General features: G+C 36.9%; 1 protein-coding gene and 1 pseudogene across 2 annotated transcripts in view; one reads left to right on the plus strand and one right to left on the minus strand.

Annotated features, from left to right (window-relative positions):
• RELN (reelin) overlaps window positions 1-19408 on the minus strand; it is a 535402-nt gene that overhangs the window by 331625 nt on the left and 184369 nt on the right. The gene's annotated exons all lie outside the window — the stretch shown is intronic.
• On the plus strand, window positions 2922-4122 carry LOC112866677 (dnaJ homolog subfamily A member 1 pseudogene; annotated as a pseudogene).

Raw genomic sequence — 19408 nt, forward strand, 5'->3', positions numbered from 1 at the left:
TGTTTTATAAGCATTATCAAGAAATTGAAAACCAACAAGTATAAAGAGAATATGCTAAAAACTTGCAGGCAGAGAAAATATAATCATGTTCAAAATAACAATAAAATTGTGTCATTTTCATGTTCTCAATTACAGCACGGAAAGTCTTCAAAATTTTCAGAGAGTATTACTTTTAATCTGGAATTCTACTTCTGGCCAACCTATCATCAAACATAAGGAATTAGGGGCACCTGGGTGGCCCAGTCAGTTAAGCATCTGACTCTTATCAGCTCAGGTCTTGATCTCAGGGTCATGAGTTCAAGCCTCATATTTGGCTCGAGAGAGAGGGAGAGAGAGAGAGAGAGAGAGAGAGAGAGAGAGAGGAGAGGGAGAGGGAGAGGGAGACCCGCATTCTTAAAAAAAAATAATAAGGAAGCAAATATTGTACTTCTCATGTATAATCACTCGGGAAGCAACTGAAAAAGTGCTCCAAGAAAAGTAACAGAGTAAATTAACAAAGAGAAGAAATAATTAAAGGTGAAAAGTTGTTTGAGAAGGAAAAAAAATCATAGTATATCATTTGGTTCTACAGTGAATAATATTGATATAATCATTGATTGAAACACTGATGACTGATTTTATTTAAGAATGTGATATAATACTTATATTGGGCAGATATGGAGATCAAGTTGTGTGTTGAGGGGCAATGGTATAAAATAAATGTATACCTTCTTCTACCATAATCTGAAGTCACTTGATTTGAGTATATTTAAAAATATGGTTATGAATACCAGAAGCAACAGCTACAATGATGACAGTGGCTTACTTTGGAAGTGTTTCTGGAAGGAGTGGAGAAGGAAAGCCTTCCTTTTTACTGTAAGCCATTTCTTATTAAATGACATTTAAAACATTTTTGTCAAAGATAAAATTTAATTTAAAAGAAATGAATATAAAAGCAAGCAAAAGGAAGGAAATACTTAAGATTAAAGAAGAAGAAATGAATAAAAGAGTCAATAGAAAAACAATAGAGAAAAAGCAATGAAACCAAAAGTTCGTTCGTTGAAAAAAAATAACAAAATTGACAAATCATTTGCTATACTGAAAAGAAAAGAAAAGAAAGAGGAAGAAAGAAAGAAAATCAATTTACTAAAATCAGGAGTGAAAGAGGAGATATTACTATTAACTTTGCAGAAATAAAAAGGATTTTAAAGAAATACTATGAATGGTTAATCCTAACAAACTAGATAACCAAGATGAAATGGACAAATTTCTGGAAAGATATAAAGGACTGAAACTGACTCAATAAGAAACTGAAAATCTGAATAGACCTATAACAAGCATACAGATTGCAACAGTAAAAAAACACATCCCACAAAGAAATTCCCAGGTCTACATGGCTTCAATTGGTGAATTCTATAAAATGTTTAAAGAAGACTTAACACTAATCCTTCACAAACTCTTTCAAAAAACAGATGGGGGGGATACATTTTCCAACACATTCTAGGAGGCCAGTATACCAAAACTAGGCAAATATATTACAAGAAACAAAAACTACACAAATACCACTTATGAATATAGAAAAAAAAAAAAACCTGTCAGCAAAATAGTAGCAGATTGGAATCCAGCAACATATTAAAAGGATTATACACCACGACTACGCAGGATTTAACACACGAATGCAATATACAAATGTTGTTTCAATAAACAAAAATCAATCAATGTAATATACCACATTAATAGAATAAAGGGGAAACAAAACTATGATCATATCATTAGATGCCGTAAGATCATTTGACGGCTTCCAATATCCTTTCATGCTAAAAAAAAAAAAAAAAAAAAAAAAAAAAAAAAAAAAAGACATTCAACAAACTAGGAATACAAGGAACAGCTTCAAACTGATAAATGCCATCTATAAAAAACTGAGTTAAAATCATACTTATTGGAGAAAATGAAAGTAACAAGAATGAAAAAGACAAGAAAGCTGCTCTTGCCACTTTTATTCAACCTTGTATTGGAGGTTCCAGTCAGGGATATCAGTCAAGAAAAAGAACTATAAGGCATCCATATTGAAAAGGAAGAAGTGAAAATCTCTCTATTTGACATATACTAACATAATGACATAGTCTTGTGTATAGAAAATATTAAAGAATCAACAAGAAAATTATTAGAACTAAGAAATAAATCCAGCAAGGTTACAGAACAAAAGACCAATATACAAAAATAAGTTGTTTTTCTATACACTATCAATGAATAAACTGGAAATACAATTAAGAAAACAATTCCATTCACAATAGCATCAAAAATATGAAGTTAGCAAAATAAGAGCCAGAATTATACATAACAAAATATAAAACATTGCTGAAGAAACTAAAAGAGGTCTAAACAGATGGAAAGAAATCTCATGTTCATAAATCAGAAAACTTAACTACTGTTAAGATGGCAATAATACCAAAATTGATCTACAGATTCAACACAGTACTTTTCAAAGTCTTAGCTGAGTATTTCCCAGAAATGTATAATCTGATCATAAAATTCAAACAGAAATGGAAGGGGTTAGGAGAGTCAAAATCATCTTGATGAAGAGTAACAAAATTGGAGGACTTGTACTTCTTATCAACTTACAGTAATCACAACAGTGTGATATTAACAGAAGAACAAACAGATCAGTGGAACAGAACTGAGAGTCCAAAAATGGACTTTCACATTATGGCCAATTACTTTCTGGCAAGGGAGCCAGGACAATACAAAGAAAAAAGAGGTCTTTTCAACAAAAACCTTTCCCATTCAGTCAACAGGAAATCCACATGTAAAAGAATGAAGATGGGGGAACTTTGCAGAACACTCGGTGAGAAGTGTAGGAGTAGCATCTGTGCAGGCTGCAACCAGCAACACACTCCTTTCTGCTCCCTCACACTGGTCTCAGAGCTCACCAGCTATAGAAAATGGTGAAAGAAACCACTTAATATGATGTTTTGGGGGTCAAACCCAATGCCATCCAGGAAGAATTGAAAAAGGCTGACAGGCCCTGAAGTACCACCCTGATAAGAATCCATAAGAAGGAGAGAAGTTTAAACAGATTTTTCAAGCTTATGAAGTGCTCTCTGAAGCAAAGAAATGGGGATTATATGACAAAGGAGGAGAACAAGCAATTAAAGAAGGTGGAGCTGGTGGTGGTTTTAGCTCCCTGATGGACATCTCTGATGTTTTCTGGAGGAGGAGGAAGGATGCAGAGAGAAAGGTGAGGTATAAAGGTTGTGTATCAGCTCTCAGTAGCCTTAAAAGATTTATATATGATGCAAGAAGAAAACCAGCTCTGTAGAAGAATGTGATTTGTGACAAATGTAAAGGCTGAGACGGTAAGAAAGGAGCGGCAGGATGCTGTCCCAATTGCAAAGGTACTGGAAAGCAAATAAGAATTCATCAGATAGGACCTGGAATGGTTCAGCAAATTCAGTCTTCATGCATGGAGGGTCAAGGCCATGGGGAATGGGTCAGTCCTAAAGATAGATGCAAAAGCTGAAATGGAACAAAGACAGTTTGAGAGACGATTTTTAGAAGTTCATATTGACAAAGGCATGAAAGATGGCCAGAAAATAACATTCCATGGTGAAGGAGACCAAGAAACAGACTGGAATCAGGAGATATTAGAAATAGACTGGAATCAGGAGATATTATCATTGTTTTAGATCAGAAGGACCATACTGTTTTTACTGGGCAAGAAGACCTTTTCATGTGTATGGACATAGTGCTGGTTGAAGCACTGTGTGGTTTTCAAAAGTCAGTATCTACTCTTGACAACTGAACCATTCTCATCACCTTTCATCAAGGTCAAACTGTCAAGCATGGAGATATCAAGTGTGCTAAAGGAAGGCATGCTAATTTATCGTAGACCATATGGAAAGGGTTGCCGAATCATTGAATTTAAGGTAAACTTCCCAGAGAATGGCTTTCTCTCTCCCAATAAACTCTTTCCTGGAAAAACTCCTACCTGAGAGGAAGGAAGTAGAAGAGACTGATGAAATGGACCAGGTAGAACTGGTGGACTTTGATCCAAATCAGGAAAGATGGCACCATTACAATGGAGAAGCATATGAGGATGGTGAACATCATCTTAGGGGTGGTGTTCCATGTCAGACCTCTTAATGGGGCCAGTGAATAACACTGCTGGCATTTTATATGTGATAGTGAAGGACTATAATCATATCTCACTGCTTGCCATTGTTTTTAATATTCAACTATAGTAGTGTTTTAAAAGTTAAATGAAGAATAAACCCCAACATAAAAGCTCTGATTTTGCCCTGTATATATGATCACTTCAGTGTGCAAGATAAGCTTAATACTTCTAAAAACCACTTTTCTTTTAATAGTTTGTTTATTTTGAGAGACAGAGAGAGAGCATGAGCAGGGGAAGGGCAGAGAGAGAGGGAAAGAATCCCAAGGACTTTTCGCACTGTCAGCGAGGAGCCCAATGCAGGGCTCGATCCCATGAACCGTGAGATCATGACCTAAGCTGAATATGAGAGTTGTACGCTTAACTGACTGAGCCACCCAGGTGCCCCTGTAAAAACCACTAAAAAAAAAAAATCTCCCCTACCATTTCTTAGGCCATGTCTTATAACTGATTTCAGCTCTATATACATGAAACAGCTTGGACTGAAATGCTATTGACTTCAGTCTATGACCCTTAATTGTTTTGCTTTTTAAGTAAGCTCTATGCCCAATGTGCGGCTTGAACTCAAGACCCTGGGATCAAGAGTGGTGTGCTTAACTGACTGATCCAGCCAGGCACCCCTATGACCCTTAATTGTAAGCTACGATGTTATGAAGTTAAAACTTGTATTTAACTAGCAATCAGACAAAAAACTTAATTTGTAGAGAAGCATCGATCTGTAATTATATTAAGTGGGATTTGTTGTGATGTCTCTGCATTTATTCTATTGCCTCACCTGTTACTTGAAGATGGCATACTGTGTAATTTGGCCTGTGGTAACAGTGATCGAAATGATACCTCTCTAAAGAAGAGGTTTATCGTAATATGGTGCTGCTTGAGGGATTACACTTGTAGAATTGCATGCCTTTCTGCTATGCCATCTTTTTATTTTTTATTTATTTATGTATACAATTATATAATCAGTCCTGGCTATACTTTTTTCCTTCTCTTTGGACCTTGATAAGCTTCGAGTAGTGACTTTGGGAGCAGGGTTACTTAGAGTGAAGCGATCTTTACATTGAGAAGTAATTTGCATGTATGAGATAGGAAGGTATTTTAGATGTTTTTACAGGCTTACTTGAAACCATTTAACTTATGCTCCAAAATAACTATAATTTAATGTTAGTACTATAGCTTTAATTGTATGTTTAAAAGCACACAAGCTTAAATCTGGATATCAGAATTAAGCAATTCTTGAAATGTATGAATATCTCCTTAATATACTGATTACAAAGCAAAATAATAATAATAACAATAATAATAATAAAGAATGAAGTTGGGCCCCCTAATTCACACCAAATATGGAAATTCACTTGAAATGGAATACAGACTGAAATGTAATAACTAAAATTATAAAACTCTTAAAAGATAACATAGCGGTAAATCTTCATGACCTTGTATTTGGAAATGCTTTCTTAAATACAACATGAAAAGCACAAACAAAAAAGGAAAACAAATAAACTGAACTCTGTAAAAATTAAAACTTTGCGAAACAAAGGATATCATCAAGGAAGTAAAAAAACAACCCACAGAATGGGAGAAAATACTTGCAAATCCTGTATCTGATAAGAGACTTGTATCCAGTATGTATGCATTTATATATGTTTGTATGTATATTTATACACATATATCTCATATATATAAGCCAGAACAATAAAAGATAAATAACCCAATTTAAAAATGGGCAAAGGATTTGAACAAACATTTATGCAAAGAAGACATACAAACAGTCAATAAGCACATGGAAAGATGCTCAATATCATCCTTCGTTGGGGAAATACAAATAAAAATCACAATGAGATACCACTAAACCTATATCAAGTAGGCTAAAATAAAAAGGACAGACAACAATAAATGTTGATGAAGATGTGAAGAAATTGAACCTCAGATATTTCTAGTGAGAATGTAAAATGCTGTGGCCACTTTGGAAAAGTTTGGCAATTCCTCAAAATGTTAAACACTGAGTTACTGAAAGACCTAAAACTTCCATTTCTAAATGTATACCCAAGAGATTTTAAAACAAAAGTTCACACACACACAACTGTATACAAATGATCTCAGGAGCATCATTCATCATAGGCAAAAGTGGAAACAACCCAAATGTCTACCAACAGACGGATGCCTAAATTAAATATGGTATATACATACAGTGGAGTATCATTCAGCCATAAATAGGGATAAAGTACTGTTCATGGTATTAGCATAAACCTTTCAAAGATAAACCTTGACAACATGATAACTTTAAAAAGCTAAGCATAAAAGACTATATGTTGGATGATTCCATTTACAAGACATGTCCAGAAAAGGCAAATTCATAGAGACAGGAAGTAGATTGGTGGCTGCCAGAGGCTGGGGAAATAGAGCGTGACTGCTCACGGGTGCAAGGTGTCTTTTGGAAGGTGATGAAAATGTTCTGAAATTTTTGATGATGATTGTATGAACCTGAATTATACTAAAAACACTTAAATTGTATATTTTAAAGGGGTGAATTTTATGGCCTATGAATTATATTTCAATGAAGCTGGTATTAAAAAATAAAACTGAAATATATTCTAGAAGGCTGTAGATAAGCTAATAGTATATAGACATACAATCATTATTAAGGATGGTCAGGAGTATTTTGGGGTTATCTCTGTTTTTTTTTTTTAGAATGATGTTAAAATGGACAAAAAGAAGTGCTTTGTTGCTTGAAACATGCAGAGATCAGACCTAAAGTAGTATTTTTTTTAATGCTGCCCTCCTTTAACGCTTCATTAAAAAGAATGTAGTAGGTGGCCCAAGGAAACTATAAAGCCCCAAACTGCAACCAAATTTCAATTAAAGCAAAGTTTAATTTCTGCATATTATATGCAACTTTGAGCCCAGGGAGTGAATAATCTTTCTTCTGCAATGTGTAAGTAGTGTTTCTCTTACCTGCCTCAGGACACATTTAGATGAAAGAAAACACATTAAATTATTGATGTAATGATTAATTGAAAGTACCCTTAAATTATCTATCATATTTATAGCAAAGTCCTTTGGCCCTGTTCAGGCAATACTACAACTCTTACAAGTATGTTCAAAATCAGCCATGCCTGCCTGCCTGCCTGCCTGCCTGCCTTCCTTCCTTCCTTCCTTCCTTCCTTCCTTCCTTCCTTCCTTCCTTATTTGATGAATTACAATATTGAAGTAAGCAGAATGAATACTTAGGATATCGCCTGGATAATGACTGACTTTTTTATGTGCATTGTCACATAGAAATACACTCCATCAGCTCAATATTTGGACTGAATCTCCTTAGTGTTTGAAGTAAATTCCAGTGCTGCCCGTGGTGCTACATAGAGTGTCCAGGGGGGATTCCTAGTGATATCATCAGTCTATCACTAGTGAGTCTGATCTGGGATAGCAACACATGTAATAAGAACCATTTACCAGCCTATGAAAAACAGACAGTGGCTCCTGTGACACATATATATAACTCACTGCCAAGTGTAACACTCAGGCAGGTGCATTTTCAGGGAACTAACAGGAGACAGGAGATGAGAATGGAGTGGTCATCAGGGGTAGGACAAGTGCACATTTTGCTAGACAGATTTTAATTTTAAGGGTATTTAAAAGGCACCTTTTAAGAGATGGTATTCTAAACCATCTTGACTAGAAATCAATCCATCTAGGAATTGGAAACTTTTAAAAATATACAGAATGTCAGGCCCCATCCCTAATCAGTTTGTTCAGAATCTTTGCATAGGGCTTGGGCACATATAATTCTACTTGTAACCAGGTTTAAAAAAACTACTGGTCTGAGCAGATACACAGCTATACATTTTTCCCTATGAGTTACAAACTGCAACCAATGTTTCGCCATCCCTCTCAGTAACATATTTCACTCTGCTAACAAACACCACTATCAGCAAGTTATTTTATTACTTCTTTCTCCAGCCAAAGACTCTTTAGAGAGGATTAAAATTTATCCCATGGGCCCTAGTAAAGGATTGTCCCTCAGTTCCCCTTGATTTTTCAGTGTCTTTGGTATATGAGAAGCATATGTCTTTTTAACTCACAACAACAAAACAACAACAACAACAACAACAACCAGACAGAATAGTTAACCTAAAGGGACACTGTATGAAATGATGCATTTTCAGAGTTGTCTGTGGTACAGTCACTCACAAGCTGGGGTATAGGCAGGATTTCTCAGCCTCAGCACTACTGACATTTGAACTGGATAATTCTTTGCTATAGGGGGCTGTCCCATTCACTGTACAACGTTTAGCAGCATCCCTGGTCTCTAACCTCTGGATATGACAACAAAAAATGTCTCCAGACATTGTCAAGTGTTCCCTCAGAGCACAGGTAAAATTGCCCCTGTTTGAGAATCCCTGGAATATAGTTTTGTAAGAACTCAGCCCATATCAAAATTATAATATTTACACTAAACCTTTTGTTTACCACATTGAATATTATTCATTTTGACATTTATACTATGAACAAAATTTCAAATTTGGCTCATGTCTAGGAGTCTAATTATATATAATATCTCCTAATGCCAAGGAGCATTTTCTATTGAAGTCAATTTTGGTAGTACAGTCATAATCAGTTTCCTGCTTTGCTCCAGGCAAAAGAGAAAAATAAGATCTCTCTCTCTCTCTCTCTCTCTCTCTCTCACACACACACACACACACACACACACACACACACACACACACACACATTCTGCAGTAGATATCTGGATAAATGGTCCTTGCTGGCTCAAGCTAAGACTCAGTTTTAGGAAAGTTGTTTTGTCTGACTCACATTTTCTGTGAGTTTAGTCTTTGACTAACATAGCCCTTAGGGTTGGGGAAGTTGAAGCGTATAGTATTTTTGTTTAAAAGGCCTTTCCTCGAATTGAACACAATGTTGTTAGAGAAAACCCAGTATGGTTAAATGGGAATGAATGAAAATAGAAGATAGAAACATCAACATTCAAAGATATAAACATCAACATTAAAAGGCTTTTCCTTGAATTGAACACAATGTTTTTAGAGAAAACCCAGTATGGTTAAATGGGAATGAATGAAAATAGAAGATATAAACATCAACTTTCAAAGTCAAGAGCATACCACAAAGACCAAGGATTCCCTAACAGAAAAAAGACTGAACCGATTAATCATAAAATTAGGTATTTTAGAGTTGAATTACATGCTTTATGATTTCTCTTTCTTCCCCTGGCTGGGAAGACATGAACAAATCATCCAATTTCTGAAACTCAGCTAAAAGAAAGCCTTTACTGCAAACAAAGGCAGAGACAGTGTAGCTAAAAGTAAGTCATGGAAAATGAATATTTTAAAATTCCTTTGGAATTACAAGGTCCCCTGACTAATAGCACAGAAATGATGGCCCAACATTACAATTTTTGCCCCAGTAAATATACACTATTTACATTACATTCGCGATAAAGTAGCAACCAGGAAGACCATCTTGACACAGCTTGGCGTTTATAATGTCATTCTCTGCCTTCCTGTGAATATCCCATTTTTGTACAACGCTAAAGAAATCACATTTTCATTCTTCTGTAGTTCATTATAGCTCATTGCTGTAGCAACTGCCAAACCAGTCAATTTGTATAAATAATAGAACAAGCTTCTATTGTCTCTCATCTGACACAGTGCCAACTAGTCGGTCTACCTTCTCCAAGAGGGAAATCATGTTTTTAAACTCTTTATCTAATTTTAAGGTCCCTGGAGGTATCCTCAGTAAATTCTCCTGGAGCCCTGAACTGAGGGTATGTACTCAAGTACTTACTCCTTTAAATTAGGTCATAGAAAGACTACTGATTCCCATGTTGCCATTAGATAAAGAACAAACCCCTATGTGAGTATTTGCAAACCCAAGTGAATTTGTTTTCCTTCTGATTTTTTATAATACTGGCAATCTAGTGACCTTGTTTTTTCTAAATTACTCATCCCCCCAGCACATCAATTAATGTTTGCCTAATTCAGATTTCTGGAATCAATCACGCTTCCCTAAAGAAGTAAAAAGTGGCTGTGGGCTCCTTGTTTTACAACTTTAATTCTCAGCTTGGTTTTTGTCTTTCAGCATCATTTCTAGCAGTGAGAAGAATAGATAACAATCTTCTTACCCTGCATATTATTTGTGAATCCAAATTTTACAAAATTTGTAAGCCCAAAATGTACAAAACAGAAGTATTCAATGGTTAAATAAACTAAGGGTCTGTAAAAGTAAACAGGTACATAGCTATAGGGTCATCCTCATATACCTATAATGGTATGACCTACACCTAAAATTCTTAGAGATTTCTTCTTTTGAATAGCAATTCATTTCTCTTTTGCTACTTTAAAAGTTTTATTTACAGATGATTTTAGATTTATGGGAAAGTTGCCAAGATAGTACAAAAGAGTTTCCATATACCCTTCACTCAGCTTCCTCTAATGGTAACTCCTAACATAACCACAGTGCATTTGCCAATACTAAAGAATTAACATTCAGATTTTACCAGTTTTTCTAATGATGTCCTCCCCCTCCCCCCCCCACAAGTATCCAATCCAGGACATGACACTACATTTACTAAGATTCCTTTTATAAATACAAACATTTCCAGGCAATGTAATTTATTAAATTACCAACCAACCCTATTATGAACTCATTTATTACATCACTCTTCTTCTGGAAGGAAAAGATAAGGGCAGCATAAAAACCCTGGGCTTGTGAGGGAATATAAAGGAATTGTGAAGGGAAGGAAATGCTGCCAAGATAGGAGGGAACAAATCAAAGCCAAAAGACATTCAGTTTTGCCTGGGGCAGGCCCTGTGCGGCTAAGTGTAATTAGCTTCCTCAATTACTACATCTGACAAACTAATTTTCATTTGAGAGAAAACAACAAATCATTAATTACGGTAATAAGTCATGGATTAAAATCTTTGTGTGTGGATTCTACATGCTCTGTGATTTGCGCCCTTGGTCAGTCACCATTTTGCTTCCTCAGACTCTCCAGCACCTCACTCCTGGGACTCTGGTGTGAACACATCTCTGATGCCCAGTCCTGGACAGCACTACTCACTGATGCCACAGAACCAATTCTGAGCCAACTCTGCCACTGGATATACCTCCTTGTGAGGCCCTTAGTAGCTAGTCTTCTTCTGATAGCTACCCAAAAGCAAAGATGTATTTTTTAGAAGCAGCAAAGTATTGTGATTAAGAGCTTGAACTTTGTAGTCCAATTTGGGTTGAGATCTTAGCTACAACTTAATAGTCTTGATCTTGGGCAAATCAAATAACCTCCCCGAGCCTCGATTTACTCATCTGTAAAGTAGGGGCAAGAACAGAACCTAGTTTTTTTTTTATTTTTTTTAATGTTTATTTATTTTTGAGACAGAGAGAGACAGAGCATGAACAGGGGGAGGGGCAGAGAGAGAGGGAGACACAGAATTGGAAGCAGGCTCCAGGCTCTGAGCCATCAGCCCAGAGCCCGACACGGGCTCGAACTCACGGACCGCGAGATCGCGACCTGAGCTGAAGTTAGACGCTTAACCAACTGAGCCACCCAGGCTCTCCTAGTTATTTTTCATAAGGGGACTGAACGAGATGATCTCCACGACTATGTGCTTGACATATTAGTCATCCTTGACACACATAAGGTCAATCATATCCTTGTTCTTAAACCAATCCTCCAGTCGGGAAGGACAAAGGACAATGGTTTCCGTGCTGCTATCCAGGGAGGTTTAGAATTTACCTGCCTCATCAGATGTATGATCTTGGGGATCAGCCATGATTCTTGAGAACTTGTTGTGTTGTTTCTATATCTCCTTTACTGCCAGGCAGACCTGGGATCCTTTTCTCACATGAACATCCCTAAGGCACTCCTTTTCTCCCTTCTACATTGTCTCATTGGAATTTAGACTTGAACTAGACACCTGCTCCCAAGACCTCCTGGTTATACTGCCAGGCACTATACTGGGCCCTCAGGATGAGGAAAAAGCAGTGGAAAAAAAAATGTTTTGTGCCCGCAAAAGTTTTATCTGTAGTCACCCACAGCTGGAGTTCTAGATACAAACCACCCTTTCTCTTGATTGCCTGTACAGATTTGTCACTGGGCTCCAATTAAGGGAAATTCCAACATCAGTCTCCCTTGGCCTGTGCTATCCCCTGCCTGGGCCAGAGCCTCTGGCCATTCTCTGCTGTAGGGTCAAGTTTGTGAGCATTGGTGTCAGACCTATCGCCTCCTTTCTACTTGATTTTCGTATGTTAGGCGTTGCCATGACCATCACATTTCGCAACAGAGTTGCACTTCATAAGAGCAATAAAAGCATCCATGAGGTTATAACCTTACTAGTAATAATAAACGGAAACTGTCAGAATTACCTACTTTAAGTAACTAACTGGTTTAGAGATTTAAATACTCTGTACCTCCACGTGTCTTGAATCTTGAGTGGGAAACTCAGGGAATCACATAGCTAGTGATTCCTACATTCAAATCATACATTATCTATCAATAATATGTATTTTTGTATGAAGAGATCTGCTTATATAGGAAGCAAATATATTTAGAACAATGGCAAAGTTATATTGTTTTACAAGCTGTGCCTCTGTGGGGAGAGATCAGTGCTTCTGTAGTATATGCTGTTCTATCAGTATTCATCACCTATCACATTTACAGTCTGAGACTTGCTTTCAGTTCCTTTGACCACCTAAGCATTTCTTACCACAGGACATTTGCATGTGCTGTGCAATTACCTTTAAAGGAATTCTCTTCCACAGACCACCTCCTAAGTCGACTCTGAGGTCTAATCTTAAGCCTCTCCTCAGAGAGGCTTTCATTCTCTTCCAGACTAAATTAAATTGCTTGTTATAGCTGCTCATTATAGCTGTCTCTCATTCTTCATGGCATATGTTACAATTATTTGTGAGCAGCATAGTCAAGTAATCAAGAGCACAGGCTCTGGGTCTATTGAATGTTTGTGTTTAAATCTGGTTTCAGTGCTTAATGGGGTAAATCACATGAATAAATGACTTAATTTCTCTGTGCCTCACCAATAATAGTACCTACCTCACAGAGTTGTGTTGAAGACTTAAGGAAATTATCCACATAAAACACAGAGTCTGGCATATAGTAAGCTCTCAGTAAATGCCAACCACAACAATTATGATTTAATATAATAATAACAACAGTAATAATACTGTATTGTCAGTAAATAGATGCTCAATTACTGAATAACTGAGAAACTAGATACAAGTCAGATTTCTCTTGGTCAGAGTGTCCTGTTTAGATAAAGGGAAAAGTTGCTGGCTCATGAAATTAAGTAAGAAAACAAAGTTAAGAGCAACCTGAGAGATCAATAACTTTCACAAGTTCAGTCAAAAAAGTAAAGGAAACAATTTACCATAGTCAAAATGCAGCCGTAGGTTCTTGAAAAACTTTTTAGAGGGGAAAAAAGAAACACAAATGGTCAAGTGCTAAAAAGTACCGTTTTCAGTAACAAAATCTAATTAAGATATGATCAAATAAACAGAAATGGACATTTACTTTACCTGATGCATATGTTCCTGGAAAGGTATATGAGGGCATTCAAAGTTGAGTGCACAAAGGGAAATTACTAGTTAAAGGATTATTGTGATGGGCGCCTGCCTGGCTCAGTTGGTGGAGCACATGGCTGTTGATCTCTGGGTCGTGAGTTTGAACCCCATACTGGATGCAGAGATTACTTTTAAAAAAAACTCTTAAGGGGCGCCTGGGTGGCTCAGTCGGTTGGGCGGCTGACTTCGGCTCAGGTCATGATCTCGCGGTCCGTGAGTTCGAGCCCCGCGTCGGGCTCTGGGCTGACAGCTCAGAGCCTGGAGCCTGCTTCTGATTCTGTGTCTCCCTCTCTCTGCCCCTCCCCCGTTCATGCTCTGTCTCTCTCTGTCTCAAAAATAAATAAACGTTAAAAAAAAAAATTAAAAAAAAAAACTCTTAAAAAAAGGATTACTATGACAAAACAAATCACAATATTTTAATTGTTTTTCTCCTATAATCTTGCATCTTAACATATTGAATTTAGTCTTAGATGAAGGTTCACCAGAACCTTAAATTTAAATTAATTTAAATACAGGCACACTGTAAAAGTCACATAAACTCAAGATACCTAAATGTGAAATTTTGGAAACAGCCTGTTTAGTAGCAAAGAATAATATTAGCACTGTGCCTTAAATCCCTAGGAAAATAAACTAGGCTTCTAAGCACCGATATAATTACAAGACTCCTTATGAAATCAGAGTACCAATTCCATTTAAAGGCTTGGATTCGCTTCAGGGATGGGTATATAACTACAAAGAAATATTCAAACAGGGATTTTAGAAGTGTACCTTTCCAATAAAGTAGAGATACAAGAATTCCTGCAATGCTTGTGTTACTGACTAAAACAAAAGGAAAGCCTCTGAAGTAACCATGGTCACAATACAAAACTATTTTTCAAATGCTAGCATTGTTGGGTCGCCTGGGTGGCTCAGTCGGTTGAGCGTCCGACTTTGGCTCAGGTCATGATCTCACGGCTCGTGGATTCAAGCCCCACGTCAGGCTCTGTACTAACATCTCAGAACCTGTAGGCTGCTTCAGATTCTGTGTCTCCCTCTCTCTCTGCCCCTCCCCTGCTCATGCTCTGTCTGTCTGTCTGTCTCTCTCTCTCTCAAAATAAGTAAATGTTAAAAAAAAACTTTTAATGCTAGCATTGTTTAAAATGAACAGTAAAACAACCCTATTTTTAATAAGATAATATTATAGTAATCTTATAATGCATAATTTTCATATTTCTAATCAATATGTAAGATGAACATTCCCAGGACCTATTTCCAAGTGTATTTAAATTTGGCCAAAGCGGAATCATTCACACAGATATATAAAAACCAAAGTTTGAAATCTCTCTCACGGGTCAAAAATAAGCTCCCTTCTTCCCTAAAACCCTTTTTAGCTTTATGATTGCAATACTAAAACAATCCATTTCTTCATTCTTATTCAAACTCACACTTTACAAGCACACTCCCAGTTGCTACTTTTCACCTGCCATTTTACTAAAGGCATTTACCTTTTGTTCATACAAATGTACTCACAATGATAATGATTAAAACACCTTAATATATGTATTGCTTTTAAATACACCTTTATTCTTGTTTAATGAATTACCTTCACTTAAGGCTTGTTCATAGGCTAGGTGTCTTTAATTTACTTAGTGTTCTTTTCTTTCCTTACGTAATAAGTTCTTAGAGGTTGCACATCAGGTAATTAACACAGTATTAGATAATAAAAGACACCTGACTGGAGCAAGGGTAATTGAAAAATTATGAGACTAACACCATGGCTGCCCAGCACGCTAATGGCTTATTCAACAAATACTCTCTGGCACCTTCTAAGTATGGGGCTTTATGTTATGTTCTATGGGAGATGCCCAAGCCTTGTTATCAAATTGCTTAGAGACTGCAGTTCAATATTCCTTCCAGCTTCCAAGCTAGAAGGAACTCAGAGGCATTTAGGATTTTCCAGGCACTTCTGCAAATTATAATGGGTGCAGATCATTATGAGACTTGGTGACAACCTTGGCTCTTACATTTCCAGAACAACAGGAACTGGCAAGGTTATAGATCTTAGGATGCTGTCATTTTTTCTTCTGCTCCTCTCCTAGCAACAGATGCAGTTACAGGAAATGCCTTAGAAATTGGGGTTCATTAGCTATTTTAAAAGCTGGAGATTTTTATAAAGGGTGGAAATTGCACCCAAAAATATCTCAGGGCTATGAAAACCACTCAGAATCCTTGAGTTCTGTGTTTAAGATCTTCAAATGATGTGTAATCAGAAAGGAGACCTCCATCACGTAATTAGCTTCACCTTCACTCCCGCTGAGGGAGACAGAGTCTATCACACCCATTTATTTCCCCTTATTGTAGGGGAAAAAAATTCTTACTGTCGGAATATTTTTAAAGTGTTCATATCTTCATCTTTGAGACTTGTATTTGCTTATTGACAATTTTACAAAAGTTGATTCCATTTGAAGAGAAAGGTTATTTCAAGGACATAAAAGAATTATTCTCAGTTATATCTAACATAACCATCATGACTGATAATAAAGCCAAAATATTAATGAGGAGAAATCTCAAATTTCATCTGAAGTTGCTGGACATCGTTTCTATTTCAAAGAGGATGGCACTAAATAGGGGTCTGAAAAGAAACCCATAATTTATGCTCTGAATCTCTGACAAATTAGGAGTAATGTCTGTTACACTATGCAGGTCACAGCCTGTCAGGTAAGCATTTCTTACTGTGTGGCAGAGACAATGCATATATTAGCTATGTAAATGTGAGATCTATACACAATTTCCAGGTTAGAATATGTTTAAAGAATATGGTCATAAATAATGTGTAGTAATATCAAGCCTGATTCTGTAATGTCTGGGCATCCACAAATTATTCATAAGGAGGAAGCAGCAAATCTTTTAGATAGATCTAATGAACTAATACATGGTATCACTAAAATAATGATGTAGAATATCATAATAGGTTATATATTGCTAACAAATGAAACTCCTAAATCTTAAATGGTAGTTGCAAAAATTAGTTAGAAAGCAGCCTGCTCAAGTTACTCAGTCCAGGGTGTATTTCATGATTTTTTTCTCCCCATTCTTTTCTTAAACATCACATCCAGCCAAGACCTCTGTAATGTGGGGGAGTGAACAAATGATCATGGTGATCATAATGAGCAATCACTGGTCAGGAGGTCTGATAGGGAGCTGCCTTCTGCAAAGGAACTGAGAAGTGCTAGCCAGGTGTCTAATACCTAGATTCCTTCAGGTTGAGTAAAATAATACCTCTGTGTCAAGAAACAAGTAAGATCTAAGAATCAGAAAACTAGATTCTACTCTCAGTTTTGCCATGAATAGTTGGGGTGAGTGAACTTGGGGCAGGTAGCATAACCTGTCCGAGCACCAGATTCCTCATCTGCAAAACGGTAACAGCAGCTGGCCTATCTCACAGGTTGGTGAGTATCAAATAAGACAACAGATACTCGGGGCGCCTGGGTGGCTCAGTCGGTTGAGCGTCCGACTTCGGCTCAGGTCACGATCTTGCGGTATGTGAGTTCGAGCCCCGCGTCGGGCTCTGTGCTGACAGCTCAGAGCCTGGAGCCTGTTTCAGATTCTATGTCTTGCTCTCTCTCTCTGACCCTCCCCCATTCATGCTCTGTCTCTCTCTGTCTCAAAAGTAAATAAACGTTAAAAAAAAATTATTAAAAAAAAAAAGACAACAGATACTCACAGTATCAAATAAGACAATAAGATAAGATGGGAAAGTATTGTGTTAGAGGTAGAAGACTCAATACACAGAGAGAATTAAAATCTAATTTCAAGACTCAAAGCTTTTTAAACCAACTCTAGATATCTGAATGTGCGCGGCACGTGAGGACATAGGTGTGGACACAAAGACACACGAAAGCACACAAAAGGCTTGTGTTGCCAACTCTTGGATCTGTAAAACTCTAAGAGCCTCAAATCTTCCTGAATACTCCAGCCAACCTCCAGCTATTCAGATTTTAGTCTAAGAGTTCTATTTAGCCATTGGTCTGATGATGGTTTGATCCTGGGACTATAAAAGACTGTTTACATTTTCCTGGGTCACAGGCTCTTTTAACTTATCCAAGTGTGTTTGATTGGTCACATACCCATTTAAAAAAAATTAACATTTATTCATTTCTAAGAGATGGAGAGAGACAGAGCATGAGTTGGGGAGGGGCAGAAAGAGAGGGAGACACAGAATCCGAAGGAGGCTCCAGGTATGAGCTGTCAGCACAGAGCCCGATGTGGGGCTCGAACCCATGGACTGTGAGATCATGACCTGAGCTGAAGTCAGACGCTTAACTAACTGAGCCACCCAGGCTCCCCACATAACCACTTTTAAAAAGAAGAATAAGCCAAAATGATTGTTTTATACTTAAGGGACATGTTACATACGGTCACACAGAGAGCAAGGAGGGGCTAAAAGGGACAATGGAATGCTCTCCCAATGGCCTTCCTTATCAGACATCATGGGAGTGAATGCTGACCCACTATGGTTTATAAACCTCTTTTTTTTTTTTTTTTTTTTAGCTCAGAAAATATATGGAAGAGAACATGTGGATTTTGAGTTGCTAAGTAATGAGGCATCAAGATTTTATGTCTGCAGGGAGTTTTTAACCCATCTTGGAAAAAAATGTACTGCTTATTAATAAGGAAGATATAGTATGCATTTTTAGAGAAATTTAAGTAAAATCAAGCTTAGTTTTTCAGATGAGAAGGTGATAGTGCTACAATATGTATTCAAAAATAGAGAAAGAACCAAACATTTCCTTAACATCAGAGGTTAAGTGCCAGCTAACTGCTCTATCTATAAGTGTTAGAGACAGGAAAGAGGGGACTTTAGTTTAGTCACTGGTTAAAGTAATTACCTTGGTATTGAAGGGAAACGGAGTTCCCTGTAAGTACTTCCTTACTGATAATCATAAGATACAAGTTGCCTCTTTCACATTCTAAAAGAAGAGAAACAGTGAACTGAGTAACAGTCAGGAGAATCTAAAAAATGAATTATCTATTTTTTAAAAAATCTAAAAATCTATTCATCTTTTTCTTGGTCTTAAAAATCAAGTGCCATTGCAACTAAATCCTCAAAAGTCAGTATCATCTCTTCGTATAAGTATTTCCTCCTTAGTATCTTAATATCCAAAACCAACCAAGTCGACCAACCACCAAGCTCTCTCATTACCCTCTCACCTACCACCTCCCCCTCCCCACCCCAGAGCTTCCAGGTGGTTCTGCAGGGGACTACAGCTAAAGATCACTGGGCTTTTGAGGAAATTATCCGTTGAGAAAGAGAGACCAAAACAAATAGGTAGGGAAAAAAAATAAAGAAAATAGAGATCGCATAGAGATACAAAGAAAAAAATGGTGCTGTTAAAATATTTTGATTAAAAAAAGGAATATTCAAAAGGAAGAGAAATGTATAAATTTTGAAATATTATAGCAGAGCTGAAAGACTGATACAGGATTTGGAAGGTAAAGCTGAGGGAGTCATTCAGAAGGTAGAGCAAGAAGATAAGAGAATATAGGAACCAAGAAAAGAAAAGAAAGAAAAGAAAACTGAAAGGAGCTGGTTCAGAATATCTAACGTCATGACAGAGGCATTTCAGAAAGAGAACAGAGAAAATGAGGATGAGAATGGGATTCATCCTCAGTGAAATAATTCAATAA

The sequence above is a fragment of the Puma concolor genome, chromosome A2, assembly GCF_028749965.1.
Source record: "Puma concolor isolate L17-30 chromosome A2, mPumCon1.1.hap2, whole genome shotgun sequence".
Classification (NCBI taxonomy): domain Eukaryota; kingdom Metazoa; phylum Chordata; class Mammalia; order Carnivora; family Felidae; genus Puma; species Puma concolor.